The sequence below is a fragment of the Tachypleus tridentatus genome, chromosome 4, assembly GCF_004210375.1.
Source record: "Tachypleus tridentatus isolate NWPU-2018 chromosome 4, ASM421037v1, whole genome shotgun sequence".
In the NCBI taxonomy this organism is placed as follows: domain Eukaryota; kingdom Metazoa; phylum Arthropoda; class Merostomata; order Xiphosura; family Limulidae; genus Tachypleus; species Tachypleus tridentatus.
The window spans coordinates 39,351,163-39,365,008 of NC_134828.1; the positions used below are offsets into that span (position 1 = coordinate 39,351,163).

Here is a 13,846-nt window from a genome sequence, read left to right on the forward strand (position 1 = left end):
AGGAGAAATGTAACCAGCGAACGTTTATCTCTACCGAATCAGCTGAAAGAAGAAATAGAGTGGCGTAACTCGATTAAAAGCACTTTAAATATGTAAATAGCGTATGAAATGGACTCAAGGGCATCTGAACTTTAACTGCACTGAACAATATTTTAAGTTTATGAATAACATATAAATTTGTTTTAACATGTTACGACTCATAACTGAAAAAAAATCAGTTGTATTTGTTGCACCTTTCTATAACTGAAAACAATAAGTTATATTTGTTGCACCTTCATATAACTGAAAACAAAAAGTTATATTTGTTGCATCTTTGTATAACTGAAATCAATAAGTTATGTTTGTTGCACCTTTCTATAGCTGAAAACAATAAGTTATGTTTGTTGCATCTTTTCTTCGTATTCTTTTTGAATCGTCTTTCGTGGATTTTTTCTGTGAAAGAAACATGGATTTTTTTAAAGTTGGCGATCCTGATTTGAATCCATGCTATACCACAAAATGTTTCTCAAACTTTAAACTACTGGTGTATTATAAGAGTTATAGCCAACCACTTACCGTGGGTAATAAGGTGCTATTGATTACTGATGTTCCCTTTAGACAACAGTTCATAATTAAAGTCAACAACAGATTTTTTTTTTTTAGAAATAAATTACAATTTATTAATTGTAATAAATGATAACAGTTATTGCTGTCTCTTTCAGTTGTAGTGTAGATACTAAAGTGATGGTTACACTGTAGAAGTAATATTATTCTGATAAAAAGTGAAAATATAGTAAACTTTATTTTCGTATTTGTTCTGTCAAACTTAATCCTCGATTAAAGCTATTTCTCTAAGTGGTTATAAAATTATATGCTTAACGGAAGAAAAATATGGTGTCACCGTACAGGTAAGTTCAAATTTACGTTACGATTTGTTTATGTTCACCAATTAACCCGTTAACTAACGATCAAACAGTTTATGGTATTTCGACCAATTAAAAAATGCATGATTGTAAAGTAGACTAAAAACATTTTAACTACTACAATGAATTGGCAGATGGTTGAACAATAACATTACTGTGGAATATTAACAACGTGTGTAATAACCTAAAGTGCCTTAATGGATTATATATACTAATACGCCTTCGGTGATGGTAAAAGAGCAGAAAAACTTATTTTATCTCTACGCTCGTTTATGTTTACATTTACTTATCGGCACGTGTACGTACTTACTGATATTTCGAAGCTGAAATATTTTTCTCATGTGGTTTAATCTTTCTGGCGCCATTTTTTTTTCCGTCACCAAGGTGTTGTTGTTGTTTTTTGTTTTCTTTGCTTTTTACTTTTTTGCAGTCAAAAGCCCTTTCAGCCGTGCAGGCGTTATAATGTTTCAGTTAATTCCATTATTCGTTGATAAAAAAGTTGCCCAAGAGTTGGCGTTGGGTGGCGATGACTAGCTACCTTCCCTCTAATCTTACACTACTAAATTAGATACAGCTAGCGCAGATAGTCTTCGTAAAGCTTTGCGCGAAATTCAAAAACAATCATACAATGTAACTCCTGCTTTAAACGTTGTTAAGTCCAGAAGACAACTCAAGAATAACGCGTTTTTTCCAAAAGAATTAATTGAATCCATTAAAACTTTCACTTGAACTTCTAAGTTATTAATTAATTACAAGAAAAATATCTGGAAATTAGTTAAGATTAAGACGTATGCGCAGTACATGGTTAAAATTATAATGTTTTAATACAGCACAGAATTTGTTTCGGAAATTCGCGCAGAGCTACACAGGGACTATCTGCGCTAGACGTCCCTGATTTTGAAATGACAGAATATAACGCTCTTGGGCTATTCTTGATTGAACAAGAAATGAGATTTGGATGTCATTTTTATAACACTTTCACAGCTCCAAACAGAGAAGCGCGTTTTTTTGCTAAAGGGACGTGAATTTGATTCATTGTGTTAGTATGCTAATCGTTAAACCATATTCGATCTTGATCATTGTGTTAGTATGCTAATCGTTAAACCATATTCGATCTTGATCATTGTGTTAGTATGCTAATCGTTAAACCATATTCGATCTTGATCATTGTGTTAGTATGCTAATCGTTAAACCATATTCGATCTTGATCATTGTGTTAGTATGCTAATCGTTAAACCATATTCGATCTTGATCATTGTGTTAGTATGCTAATCGTTAAACCATATTCGATCTTGATCATTGTGTTAGTATGCTAATCGTTAAACCATATTCGATCTTGATCATTGTGTTAGTATGCTAATCGTTAAACCATATTCGATCTTGATCATTGTGTTAGTATGCTAATCGTTAAACCATATTCGATCTTGATCATTGTGTTAGTATGCTAATCGTTAAACCATATTCGATCTTGATCATTGTGTTAGTATGCTAATCGTTAAACCATATTCGATCTTGATCATTGTGTTAGTATGCTAATCTTTAAAACCATATTCGATCTTGATCATTGTGTTAGTATGCTAATCTTTAAACCATATTCGATCTTGATCATTGTGTTAGTATGCTAATCTTTAAACCATATTCGATCTTGATCATTGTGTTAGTATGCTAATCGTTAAACCATATTCGATCTTGATCATTGTGTTAGTATGCTAATCGTTAAACCATATTCGATCTTGATCATTGTGTTAGTATGCTAATCGTTAAACCATATTCGATCTTGATCATTGTGTGTTGTATGCTAATCGTTAAACCATATTCGATCTTGATCATTGTGTTAGTATGCTAATCGTTAAACCATATTCGATCTTGATCATTGTGTTAGTATGCTAATCGTTAAACCATATTCGATCTTGATCATTGTGTTAGTATGCTAATCGTTAAACCATATTCGATCTTGATCATTGTGTTAGTATGCTAATCGTTAAACCATATTCGATCTTGATCATTGTGTTAGTATGCTAATCGTTAAACCATATTCGATCTTGATCATTGTGTTAGTATGCTAATCGTTAAACCATATTCGATCTTGATCATTGTGTTAGTATGCTAATCGTTAAACCATATTCGATCTTGATCATTGTGTTAGTATGCTAATCGTTAAACCATATTCGATCTTGATCATTGTGTTAGTATGCTAATCTTTAAACCATATTCGATCTTGATCATTGTGTTAGTATGCTAATCTTTAAACCATATTCGATCTTGATCATTGTGTTAGTATGCTAATCTTTAAAACCATATTCGATCTTGATCATTGTGTTAGTATGCTAATCGTTAAACCATATTCGATCTTGATCATTGTGTTAGTATGCTAATCGTTAAACCATATTCGATCTTGATCATTGTGTTAGTATGCTAATCGTTAAACCATATTCGATCTTGATCATTGTGTTAGTATGCTAATCGTTAAACCATATTCGATCTTGATCATTGTGTTAGTATGCTAATCGTTAAACCATATTCGATCTTGATCATTGTGTTAGTATGCTAATCGTTAAAACCATATTCGATCTTGATCATTGTGTTAGTATGCTAATCGTTAAACCATATTCGATCTTGATCATTGTGTTAGTATGCTAATCGTTAAACCATATTCGATCTTGATCATTGTGTTAGTATGCTAATCGTTAAACCATATTCGATCTTGATCATTGTGTTAGTATGCTAATCGTTAAACCATATTCGATCTTGATCATTGTGTTAGTATGCTAATCGTTAAACCATATTCGATCTTGATCATTGTGTTAGTATGCTAATCGTTAAACCATATTCGATCTTGATCATTGTGTTAGTATGCTAATCGTTAAACCATATTCGATCTTGATCATTGTGTTAGTATGCTAATCTTTAAACCATATTCGATCTTGATCATTGTGTTGGTATGCTAATCGTTAAACCATATTCGATCTTGATCATTGTGTTAGTATGCTAATCGTTAAACCATATTCGATCTTGATCATTGTGTTAGTATGCTAATCGTTAAACCATATTCGATCTTGATCATTGTGTTAGTATGCTAATCGTTAAACCATATTCGATCTTGATCATTGTGTTAGTATGCTAATCGTTAAACCATATTCGATCTTGATCATTGTGTTAGTATGCTAATCGTTAAACCATATTCGATCTTGATCATTGTGTTAGTATGCTAATCGTTAAACCATATTCGATCTTGATCATTGTGTTAGTATGCTAATCTTTAAACCATATTCGATCTTGATCATTGTGTTAGTATGCTAATCGTTAAACCATATTCGATCTTGATCATTGTGTTAGTATGCTAATCGTTAAACCATATTCGATCTTGATCATTGTGTTGAGTATGCTAATCGTTAAACCATATTCGATCTTGATCATTGTGTTAGTATGCTAATCGTTAAACCATATTCGATCTTGATCATTGTGTTAGTATGCTAATCGTTAAACCATATTCGATCTTGATCATTGTGTTAGTATGCTAATCGTTAAAACCATATTCGATCTTGATCATTGTGTTAGTATGCTAATCGTTAAACCATATTCGATCTTGATCATTGTGTTAGTATGCTAATCGTTAAACCATATTCGATCTTGATCATTGTGCTAGTATGCTAATCGTTAAACCATATTCGATCTTGAGAGTGAAGAATTCAAAATAAAATATGTTATTTTTTGCCTATCGGATGTCGCTAGTTGTTTCCTTAGTAACTCTGGAATATCATTGGTCATGCATATTTTTCTACAGTAAGTAACATAAAACTTAGTGTGGCTAACAGCTACTAGACTTGCTCTTTAGAGATGCGTAGGGCCCGGCATGGCCTAGCGCGTAAGGCGTGCGACTCGTAATCCGAGGGTCGCGGGTTCGCGCCCCGTCGCGCTAAACATGCTCTGCCCTCCCAGCCGTGGGGGTGTATAATGTTACGGTCAATCCCACTATTCGTTGGTAAAAGAGTAGCCCAAGAGTTGGCGGTGGGTGGTGATGACTAGCTGCCTTCCCTCTAGTCTTACACTGCTAAATTAGGGACGGCTAGCACAGATAGCCCTCAGTAGCTTTGTGCGGAATTCCAAAACAAACAAACAAACAAAGAGATGCGTAGATGACTGATACACCCTCCCCGACATACAGATTTCTAGCAAAGTATTAAAGACAGATAAATGTCGACTGCTGTTTCCGATACACTGTCTGGAACAGTATTTTATGGAACTAAGTCTAACACTTCTATGATTTACAATTATATTCATACGTAAAACGTGATCATAATCAAGAAGTTGGACAATCGTGATTAAAATGTAGGTTGTAATGTTGTAAGACTATCTGTGGACCACTGACCTTTCGGGTTAACGGCTGTCTGTCATTTGTACATTAACAAAAAAAATTTGAAGTCACCTCTTGTCATGGAAAGCATATCAGAATTTGATTGGAGAGTTGAGTTTAGAAACAATAATGTTATATCTGACACGTATAACAGGTATCCTGTCTGGTTCTACTAAACGACAAGAAGTCGAAGTCTGAAAAATGTTTAACAAAAAGAGGATTTTTCGAATAAAGTACAAGTGTGGTTTCACCTTCTTCAAACACTGTGTCATCCCTGTTTCTAAAGATTAGAAAGAAACGTCTTATGACATAGATATACGCATATTTTTTCTGATTGTCTAGGAGCCTAACATGGCCTGATGGTTATGGTGCTCGCCACGCAATCTTTGGGTCGCGTGTTCGAATCCCTGTCACCAAACATGCTTACTCTTAAAACATTAAGTTCCACTATTCTTTAGTTAGAAAAGTAGCCCATCTGTTGATAGCGGGTGTGTTCACTAGCTGGTTCGCCTTTTATCTATCACTGCTAAAACAAGGACAGCTAGCGCAGTTAGCCCTCGTGTAAATATGCGTAAAATTGAAACAAACCAAATCACATCGTTTAAAAGGGTTTGTATGGAATTTCAAATTATCTTATGAAAATTTCGCATTGGTTATTTTTCTGCAAATTGACCGTTGAACCACTTACTTTGAACTATACGACAAGAAAATTGGACTTGGTTATATATGTTTTTAAGATAATGGTACTGAAGAGTTGTAGACTTAACTATATAAAATTTCATAGCGTTATCAAATAATGTTTCCTACAAGCATAAATACGATTATCAGACAAAAATATTTAGGTTAGCTCCAAGAAATTTTATGACATAATGAAATACAGTCCTCTGGACTTAAATTGAATTAAATATAATTTCACGAGATTAAGAAAAGAAGACAATTTTAATTCTTTCGTAGATTTTATCGGGCAAATAGACGAGGTTATTAGGTTGGTAAACGCTGTGGTGTTCTTAATATATAAAGCTATTTTGATAAGGTTATGAGACTTTTCATCAGATAACGAAAATAATGTTTCAAGTTCTATAAACTTGATCTCACCAGATCATTAGATGAAGAATTGTCTACTATATGTAGTTAGAGGGACAAGCTGTCATATTTTGCAAATTCTATACAATGTTTTCACTTACACCTAATTTATTTTATGACAATTAAGGACAGATGAAACATCATCTTAGTGAATTGCAGGATGACTTCCCTCTTAGTTACAGCGATTGTTCAGCCAGAAACTGAAGAAAACTGAATCAGATAAGTTACTGGCTTTTAAACTACCCCTTACTTAGCATCCAACCATGTTTGTCTCTTAAGTGAAATTCACGTCTACGGTTTTATTCGTTAGATGGTATATGCCATGCATTTCTATTCTTCTGTATTATTATAATATATTTGTTCTGAATTTTGCATTACTCTGTATATGTGTGCCAGCTTCACATAACATGTGTTTGAGAAAGCCGTTAAGTTGATTTCGTTCCAGCTTTTATTTACTTTTTTTTTTTTAATTTACGCAAAGCTACACGAGGGCTATCTGCGCTAGCTGTCCCTAACTTGGCAGTAACAGACCATAGGCGAGACATCTAGTGAACACACCCACTATCAACTGATGGGCTACTTTTCTAACCGACAAATAGTGAGACTTAATGTTCTAAGAACAAGCATATTCAGTGGCAGAGATTCGAACTCGCGACCTAAAGATTGCGTGGCGAGCACCCTACCTACCAGTCCATGTTAAGTCCCTAAACAATGTGAGAAAAATATGTGTATATCTATGTCATAAAGCGCTTTTGCTAATGTTTCAGAAATAAGGTTGAAACAGTGTTTGAAGATTTTAAAATAATATTTTTCAAACTTTTTAATCTTGTCATTTAGCAGAACCAGACATGATACCTTTTGTAGGTGTCAGATACAATCTAAACTCAAGATACAACGTTAATGCTTCTAAACCCAACTCCCCAATCAAATTCTGATATGCTTTCCATAACAAGACGTAACTCCAAATTGCTTTCTTAATCTACAAATGACACAGCCGTTAACCCGAAAGGTCAGTGGTTCACAGATAGTCTTACAACATTATGACCTACATTTTAATCAAGATTGTCCAACTTCTTGATTTTGATCATGTTTTACGTATGTTTATAATTATAAAATCATAGACGTCTTCCACTTGGCTCCATAAAACCAGAAAATAATTGGAGTGACCGTGATATTATAACACAGGCCCATCATGGCAAGGTGGTTAGGGCGCTCGACTTGTAATTCGAGGGTAGTGGTTCTGAGTCCTTATCACATCAAACAAACTTGCCTTTTCAACTGTAGAAGCGCTATAAAATAACGGTCAATCCTACTATTCGTTGGTAAAAGAGTAGCCGAAGAGTGGGCGGTAGATGGTGATGACTAGTGCCCTCCCTTTTGCCTTACACTGCTAAATTAGGAACGGCTAGCGCAAGGAGCCCTCATTCAGCTTTGCGTGAAATTGAAAAACAAACAAACATACAATAACGCCCCACGGCGTAAAGGGCGAGGATTTTTGGTGACGACGATTCGAACCTGCGACTCACAACTTACGAGTCGAGCGCCCTAGCCACCAAGCCAGGCTAGATATTCGTTCTAACTTACTTTAATCTTTTACAATTCCCGAGAAAACGAAAAAAAAGGTTAAGCTATGGATGATAATATTAGTGGAATAATGAACATTGTATAAAGATGTCGACTTTCAATTATCATTCTGTTAACACTTCAAGGGTGACGACGACGAAAACGCGATAGGTATTTAGGTTTAACTTTATCAGACCCTCCGCTGGAGCTAAGGATCTTATATAATAGAGGGCGCTCAGAAACGTTTCCTTTCTCTTCACCCTACACTTGACAATTGTAAGTCAGACTTCGTAAAGAAAAAATTGCACACACACCTACATACACCTTAATGTATGCGTTTACGCGCATCATGACGATAGTATGCCTACGTGTGACCCCTTGAATCCCAGTGCGCATCATGACGATAGTATGCCTACGTGCGACCCCTTGAATCCCAGTGCGCATCATGACGATAGTATGCCTACGTGTGACCCCTTGAATCCCAGTGCATTCGAGTAAACAGGTTAGCAGGCAGCGGAGAGAAGCCGACGAACAGCACCCGATTACGGGTGATAATGTAGAATGGCCATTGTATGGACTAAGGATCCTTCAGGTCGGCGAGATCCTCTGCCAAGATTTTGATGTAGGAAACTTCAAGGTTACGGCCTCACCTATATTTAAATGACAGTGATGAGTCACGTAGTATGAGCTGGTCACTCTGGGCAAAAGTTCTTGCAAACTAAGAAACGTTTGATTTAGTCAATGGACCTAGCTTGAACAATTGGCGATAGAAGATACAAGAAAAACTAAATTTTCAAGTCCAAATCAATACCACACGCTGTATTTATGTTAAGTCTATTATTACAAAGTATCTTTCACTTTGTATTTACTTTCTGTACCATCTCGATAGTTCATTGAACATTACGACTCAGCTGTTAAGTGATGTAGCATCATTCCGTATTCAATATTTTGACCAAAAAAAGGGCATTTAAAAGCCTAAGCTTACTTCAATATGTTCTTTTTATCAACCACGTCGTCTGTGAAAATTCCTTTAAGAGTTGCTTCTCCTGGTTTTCATAATTTTTGTATTTATGATAAACATAGTTTAAAATAAAAACATTCACGATACTGTATGAGGCATGCCAACATCAAAAGAAGATAATATTAAATGGTCAATTAAATGACTTACTTCTCAAAAGACTCTTTTAAAAGTAGGAACGTAATAAAATCTTATCTAATTAGTTTGTAGTTTATCTGGCCAAGCATTAACGTACGTGTTGAAAGAAAGAGACATATATAAAACAAGGGGAAATAAAAATTTGATAACTTTTAAATGAGCAGTAAGGAAGAGGAGAGAGGAAGCTCCTTCTTTAGTGATGACGTCAAGAAAACAGCGAATAATTGAGAAAAGTGCTAGCTACACGCATAAAAAAACGTACCAGGTAAGTGAAACATGCTACGAGCGAAATGTAAGTAGGAGAAGACATAACCGAACTCAAGGAAAGACATAAAATTCAAATAAAGTTTATAACAGTAGAGCAAACGAGTGAAACAGGTGTAATTCATAAAGGTGGATTAACTGAGCAAAATAGAAGTTGTTGTATCTAAGGTAGTCGTGTATTGGAATATTAACGTGGCACGTTAACTAAACAAATAATTTCCTACCCTGGGCGAGGACGGTGATGACTGTAAAAGTTTGAATCACGTGCTGCTAAAGATGTTTGGGCTTCACGTGTTTTCTAGTGCTTCTCTGTAAGACACTAATGAGTTGGTTCGTGCGTTTAATTGTAGAGGCAATGTCGACAGCAGCCACAACGATACAATAATAATCAGACTTTTTCCAGACCAGTTCCCAGGCTGAACCATATTGATATTTGTCATCTGCTTGATGAAACAGTTATAAGTAGAGACTTCGTCGTGATTTCAGTCTAATTTAGTTTCATCCTGCTCTCGTATTAGGACCAATCTACAAGAAGAAAAGAGTCAGGGGGTTTATAAGTAACATCCTGTTATGCAGTTAAACTTGATGTCGGATGCGAGTCACTGTATAGTATAGCATAATACACTGTATATTATGTTGACTGGTTTTTTTTTTTCTTTCTTTACTCTTCCACTTCAAAACATGGGAGAAGAGTCATAATGTGTCAATGGTTTATCACTCAAGAGCGTTTCGCAAGCGCATGCGCAAGGTCAAACTGATAAATTCTGTTTTCCGTTTATGGACTTCTATATCTACTTATTCCGATTTCATTTCTAACCACTTTGTTAATGTCGTCATTAACTTGGACGATTAGAGACACGGTGCTTTTTACGATAACATGTTTTCATGTTTAAATTACTTCAGTCAACCTGCTTGTGAGTTTGTATGATTGTTACAGTGCCTAACGTAAAAACTGAGGAACTTTGCAACGAGGTACTTTTACAAAACGTTTTAACAACTTTAACACCATACTGATATCAGCAGTTAGTAACAGTTCAATGGGATCTTACATTTGTTACGATACTTTATCTCAAAATTTCTCATTATTATGTGATAATAATAAAAGCTGGAGTACTCAAACTAGGACAATACTTCATACTGTTAACATCGACTCATTATTATGTGATAATAATAAAAAGCTGGAGTACTCAAACTAGGACAATACTTCATACTGTTAACATCGACTCATTATTATGTGATAATAATAATAAAAAGCTGGAGTACTCAAACTAGGACAATACTTCATATTGTTAACATCGACTCATTATTATGTGATAATAATAATAAAAAGCTGGAGTACTCAAACTAGGACAATACTTCATACTGTTGACATCGAGTCATTATTATGTGATAATAATAATAAAAAGCTGGAGTACTCAAACTAGGACAATACTTCATACTGTTGACATCGAGTCATTATTATGTGATAATAATAATAAAAGCTGGAGTACTCAAACTAGGACAATACTTCATATTGTTAACATCGACTCATTATTATGTGATAATAATAAAAAAGCTGGAGTACTCAAACTAGGACAATACTTCATACTGTTGACATCGAGTCATTATTATGTGATAATAAAAAAAGCTGGAGTACTCAAACTAGGACAATACTTCATACTGTTAATATCGACTCATTATTATGTGATAATAAAAAAGCTGGAGTACTCAAACTAGGACAATACTTCATACTGTTAATATCGACTCATTATTATGTGATAATAAAAGCTGGAGTACTCAAACTAGGACAATACTTCATACTGTTAATATCAACTCATTATTATGTGATAATAAAAGCTGGAGTACTCAAACTAGGACAATACTTCATACTCATTAATATCGACTCATTATTATGTGATAATAAAAAGCTGGTTAATATCGTATAATAAAAGCTGGAGTACTCAAACTAGGACAATACTTCATACTGTTGACATCGAGTCATTATTATGTGATAATAAAAAGCTGGAGTACTCAAACTAGGACAATACTTCATACTGTTAATATCGACTCATTATTATGTGATAATAAAAAAGCTGGGTACTCAAACTAGGACAATACTTCATACTGTTGACATCGAGTCATTATTATGTGATAATAAAAGCTGGAGTACTCAAACTAGGACAATACTTCATACTGTTAATATCGACTCATTATTATGTGATAATAAAAGCTGGAGTACTCAAACTAGGACAATCTTCATACTGTTAATATCGACTCATTATTATGTGATAATAAAAGCTGGAGTACTCAAACTAGGACAATACTTCATACTGTTGACATCGAGTCATTGTATGTGATAATAAAAAGCTGGAGTACTCAAACTAGGACAATACTTCATACTGTTAATATCGACTCATTATTATGTGTGATAATAAAAGCTGGAGTACTCAAACTGGGACAATACTTCATACTGTTAATATCGACTCATTATTATGTGATAATAAAAAGCTGGAGTACTCAAAACTAGGACAATACTTCATACTGTTAACATCGACTCATTATTATGTGATAATAAAAAGCTGGAGTACTCACTCTAGGACAATACTTCATACTGTTAACATCGACTCATTATTATGTGATAATAATAATAAAAGCTGGAGTACTCAAACTAGGACAATACTTCATATTGTTAACATCGACTCATTATTATGTGATAATAAAAGCTGGAGTACTCAAACTAGGACAATGCTTCATACTGTTAATATCGACTCATTATGTGGTAATAAAAGCTGGAGTACTCAAACTGGGACAATACTTCATACTGTTAATATCGACTCATTATTATGTGATAATAAAAGCTGGAGTACTCAAACTAGGACAATACTTCATACTGTTAATATCGACTCATTATTATGTGATAATAAAAGCTGGAGTACTCAAACTAGGACAATACTTCATACTGTTAACATCGACTCATTATTATGTGATAATAAAAAAGCTGGAGTACTCAAACTAGGACAATACTTCATACTGTTAACATCGACTCATTATTATGTGATAATAATAATAAAAAGCTGGAGTACTCAAACTAGGACAATACTTCATATTGTTAACATCGACTCATTATTATGTGATAATAAAAAGCTGGAGTACTCAAACTAGGACAATACTTCATACTGTTAATATCGACTCATTATTATGTGATAATAAAAAAGCTGGATTACTCAAACTAGGACAATACTTCATACTGTTAATATCGACTCATTATTATGTGATAAAAAAAGCTGGAGTACTCAAACTAGGACAATACTTCATACTGTTAATATCGACTCATTATTATGTGATAATAAAAAGCTGGAGTACTCAAACTAGGACAATACTTCATACTGTTAATATCGACTCATTATTATGTGATAATAAAAAGCTGGAGTACTCAAACTAGGACAATACTTCATACTGTTGACATCGACGCTTTTTCTCACAATAATAAATATCTTAATATTTTCATCATAATAAGAAATTCCGGATATTTTCTTCATTTTACAAAAATAAAACCTTATTAACATTTCATAAATATCGAACAACGACAGTTTCTTTTGAAGAAAAACCAATTTTGAACAAAATCTAAATCTAAAGTGGTGCTAACAATGATAATTTTTATAAAAGAAATTTTGAAAGAAAAACTAGAAATTTTTTCCTTAATTTTGGACTTTTTTTCCAATTTATGAAAATAATTACGTTTAATATGATATAGATAAGTTTATTTTTTACCAGTTAAAGAAACATTAATTTGTACAGAATCGAACCCAAAATGTTATCTGTTAGCCAGGTTGTTACTTCCTTAAATTAAAGTAAACCCTCTTTTCTTTTTTTGTAGGAAGTTAGGTAAAATCCTGGAACCATTTGTGACCTAAAGGTAAGCGTGGGTGAAGGCCATATTATTTATATATTACAACCAATTTCTTCATGTCATTCAACATAGACTTTGTAGTGGCAAGTGGTGTTTGCCGCCTATTTTCCCCACTATTTGGTAGCACACAATTAGATACAGCTTTACTCTATCTCAAGATTCACTGAGATGGCTGTTTAGCCCGATGCGTGTGAGGCACTGTTCTGGTTCAAAATAACTTCATTGTTTTCGAAACAGTAACAATAAAATACAGTAGTTTTGATAAATCTAAGTTTGAAACAACTGGAAAGCACAAAAATCTTAAAATCACGTGGAATAAAAACAAAATAGGTAAATCACCAATCCAAGCAACTGAATAACCCGAGCGCTTTTTTGTTGTTCAAAACATTTGTGTTATCGTGTTTTTGTTTTAATAATAAACACATTCATGATTATGTTTTTTTTATGCTCTAGTAACAGTGGTAATTAAAAGTACAGCTTGCTGACTAGAAAATCAATGGTTTCTGAGCGATTTAATGTTTGTCGTTATTAAAGTTTGTATCACAATAATATCTTTCATCAGGAAAAATCGACCACAAACTTTCATCCTAGCTAGTGGAAAAACAAGCATCTGTATCCTGTACTTGTACATGAAA

At 33.9% G+C, this 13,846-nt stretch overlaps 1 protein-coding gene across 1 annotated transcript in view; it reads right to left on the bottom strand.

Moving 5' to 3' along the window:
* Nucleotides 1-9,977, bottom strand: part of LOC143248891 (epidermal growth factor-like protein 7) — a 53,643-nt gene extending 43,666 nt beyond the window's left edge. The window contains exon 1 of the mRNA XM_076497801.1: nucleotides 9,547-9,977. The gene's annotated coding sequence lies outside the window, so the exon portion shown is untranslated. The remainder of the gene's footprint in view (nucleotides 1-9,546) is intronic.
* Nucleotides 9,978-13,846: the final 3,869 nt, after the last annotated feature.